We start from the raw sequence: 4,067 nt of genomic DNA on the forward strand, positions 1-4,067 counted from the left end.
CATGGACTTAGCAGCGCGCGCTCCGTTGCAGGTTCGTTTAAGTGAGAAATGGAAGAAACGGCACCTCCTGCTTAGTGCGCGCGTACACAGGGTGGCTGCGATAGCATGTGGCAGTCGGAGTGTACGTAAATTTCTGAACCGCCGACGACTTATCGAGCGCGAGCCCCGGTCTCGTGGCGCGGCGGACAATGTCTGAGTAGTACGCGGTGTTATCGACGAACACCGCGAGTGTTTGTTGTCGAAGCGGCGACTTCTCGGCAACGCCGTCTGATTGGTGAGGCGCCGCATGAACGGATCAAAGGCGAGATTCCCGCTGTCCCTATCTGCTGTCTAGCGAAAGCAGAGCCGAGGGTACGGGCACGAGTGCGCTGAGTGATTCGGCACCGGGGAGAAAGTGCGATTTCTGCCCCGCTGCCCCGAATGTCAAAGTGAAGAAGTTCCAAAGAGAGCGCGGGTAAACGGCAGGAGTAACTTCGACTCTCTAGTGGACGGATCGAAGGCGAGGAGATTCCCACTGTCCCTATCTACTGTCTAGCGAAAGCAGAGCTGAATACGGCGAAGACCACGAGTGTGTGTGTCCGTGTGTTATCGACCAGGCACGAAGCGGCGATTTTACTTTCAAGAGTTCTCGGTCGAGTGCACGAGTGCGCCAAGTTATGCGGCCGGTTGATTGCCGGGGAGTAAGTCTGAGTACGACGAAGACCACGAGTGTGTGTGTCCGTGTGTTATCGACGAGGCACGAAGCGGCGATTTTATGTGCCCGATATCGAAAGAACGCACCTAAGCTCACGGTGTCGCCCACGTGCACGTGGATGTAGTTGCGACCGATGCCGGAAGGATGTCACGAGATACACGCGGTCGATAGGGCGACGTGGTCCGTCCCGTAAATTCCCGAAAGATGACAAACTGCGGCCAGTGTAAGCAGGGGCTGCCTACGCCAGGCATGCCCCCGCCTTCGCCCGCAGCTCCGCCACGCTACCGTGCCCGAAATCGAAGTTGCGACAGATGACAAACTGCGGCCAGTGCAGGTATCAGCCGATAGCGGCGGGCCTGCGCCCGCCTTCTCCTGCCTTCGCCCGAGTGGACGGGGGATCACTCGGCTCGTCCGTCGATGAAGAGCGCGGCTATCCGCGTGAACTGATGCGAAATGCAGGACTCAGTGAACATCGACACCTGGAACGCACATTGCGGCTCCGGGATCCTATCGTCCCGGGGCCCCGTCCGGTCGAGAGGCGGTCACGACAAGAAATTGCCGTCCGCCGCGGCCGTTGGCTGCGGCGGGGAGTCGGGAGTCGCAGGAAAGGGCGGCGCTCGCCGCGAGGCCCGCATTGTCTCGCGCGCGATTCGCCGCCGCTCGATCGTCCGTCTCCCGTAATGCCAGACCGTGCAAGCGCTGTTGCGACGGCCGCGCCGCCCCGAATCGCGCGGCCGACGACGACAAATCGCGGAGGGAGCCCGCCGACGAGCGGAAGCAGAGGAGTAGAGCAGCAGTAGTAGGAACAACGACGACACGGTGAGGCCCCTCGTCCCGTTTGCGTCCTCTACGTCCCTCCGAGCAACCGCCGCCCTCCGTCGCTGACGCCGCCGCCGTCTCGTCTTTCGGCGTTCGCTCTGTGGGAATATCTCTTTCGTGCGAGCGTTCGTGCCGATCGACAGCGGTGCGCCGGTTGCAGCACGAGCAGCAGCCGTCTCTTCGCAGCGGGGAACTCTTCTTTTTTCACGCTGCCCTCGACTCGGACGCGATTACCCGCCGAACTTCAGCATATCGTTAAGCGGAGGAAAAGAAACCAACCAGGATTCCCTAAGTAACGGCGAGTGAACCGGGAGAAGCCCAACGCCGAATCTCGTCGGCCGCGCCGGTCGTCGAGAGCTGTGGTGCAAGGGTCGTACTCGGTCGATCGTTTCGCCCGGCTAGGTTCGGAGTCCCCTCGATCGGGGCTGCCCAGAGCGGGTGCCAGGCCCATTCGGAGCCGGCGGCGATCGACGGTGTTCATCGGCCCGAGAGTCGGGTTGCACGAACGACGCAGCATTTTGTCAGTTACGTGTGGGTTCCGGCGGTAAGCCATATACCAGCTTTAAACACACACAGCCATAATCATCTTTCCCCTCCAGTCTAACTACCACCGAGCACTTCTCAGGACGCACACCACATACCATTATCCGCACACACTCACACAATCTTTAATAGCAGCGCCACACATGCCACTATACAGGTAGTCACGCACATTGTTTCACCCAGTACACACGCCATAATGCACACTACTGCACCCAGACAGGCGCATAACACATGAATACAGACAATGCATATACACAAACACGCAACGCACATAACCACACGCAGTATGCATACGCACCGACAAATATCGCCCTCAATACATAATCAATACACATGCACACTATTTTGTCATTGGCACATACATACACAAGTACAGGCTCCACCTGAACAAGGACACATCACATTCTACACACAACACGCACACGTTAATCCCCCCACACACACCACGTCCATATGCATACTAACACAGATACACATTTCCATACGAACACGCACACACATATACACCCAGACTCGCTCATACATATCTACCCACACGCTGCCATTCACATATACACCCTCACACACACCACTCACACACGCTTGAGCACCTTAGTTCGTTTGGATTACAGTTACACTTGTTATTTTCATACACCCTCAAGAAATTAGACTGCTGGAAAAGAAATAATCTTAGCATCGATTTACAACAAGCAATCTCAGATGCAAAGAGGCCTCCAAAGTAGGTCCCTAACCTGTATCTAATGAAACTGTTTTCTAGAGCCGTACGAATCTGGGTTTTATACCCATTTCCTCTCTCCATCTCTTCACATCTTTCAGGATAGTTCCAAATACACCTCTAAGTACTCCAATACATTTTACTCTCAAATAAAGACAACAGAAAGGCCAGATCCTCGTACTTTACTCTTCTTTCTATACTTCTCCTATTAATGTTTTCATTATTTGGGACTGAAAAGTCAATTGTCAGGACACTTTCTATTCTCTTTATCTACTAATACCAAATCAGGCCTTCAAGCTTCTATTACTGTGTCAGTCTGAATGTTAAAGACCCACACCATTTTACATCTCTTACATTCTACTAATTTACTAGGTTCATGTTCATACCAGTTATCACCATGTTCAAATAGTAGCTTTCTACATAGCTTCCAGTGGATTATCTCCCTAGATTATCATGTCTTTTCTACTATTCCTTCTGTACCAGCATGCTACATTCACTAACCAAAGGATTAACGCTTTCCTCTTTTGATTTCCATAATATTCACTGGTAATCTACTTTGTTTTTGTCTATTTTGGCCATTATAAAATTAGTCCTCCATACTTGATCTTATGCCGCTACTAACAAACTTTGTCTTCCGCTCCAGCTTCCCTTTCTGCAAACATGAGCTTCTCCCAGTACCACAATTTGATGCTAATATCTTTGGAAATCTACCATGCATAGGAATCTATATCTCATCAAGGTAACTCCAAAAAGTCTCCTATTGATATTAACCCTCTTCCGCTTTTCTTTCTGTGTTGATATAATCTTACTACTCCTGCCTTTGTGTGGAGTCATCCATCTGTCTAAATTTGCAAATACAGTTTTTGTCTAATCTACAAAAGCTGCTGAGTATCTAAGTAATGAGACTGCCTAAGTAAACACGGCCTTCACTACATTTGGACTATTTACCTTTGCCTTCATTAGCTTCCTCACCCTCCGATGTACCCCTTCTCCATTTTCGTTTACATTTCTGTATTTAGTACCCAGATTCTAATACTCCTCGATACTTACTGCTCTCTCCTCCTTCCAATCATTTAAAGGTCTGGCCATCTGTTAATTGGACGTCTTCACTGTTGACTATCTGCCCCTTCTCATAACTAATATCTATGCCAAATTCCATGCCTATATCGTTGTTGAAGTGTCTTACAGTCTGTATTATAAATGTAACGTTTATTCACTCTTACTAAATACCAACAGATCTCCATGTGGAGCAATTGGTTAATTTGTCGCTTATTAATTCTGAACTGACAGCCTGCC

General features: G+C 50.8%; 1 pseudogene; it reads left to right on the forward strand.

Annotated features, from left to right (window-relative positions):
* Window positions 1-1,076: 1,076 nt before the first annotated feature.
* Window positions 1,077-1,235, forward strand: LOC115231139 (annotated as a pseudogene).
* Window positions 1,236-4,067: the final 2,832 nt, after the last annotated feature.

Source organism: Octopus sinensis, unplaced genomic scaffold (genome assembly GCF_006345805.1).
Source record: "Octopus sinensis unplaced genomic scaffold, ASM634580v1 Contig17536, whole genome shotgun sequence".
Lineage (NCBI taxonomy): Eukaryota > Metazoa > Mollusca > Cephalopoda > Octopoda > Octopodidae > Octopus > Octopus sinensis.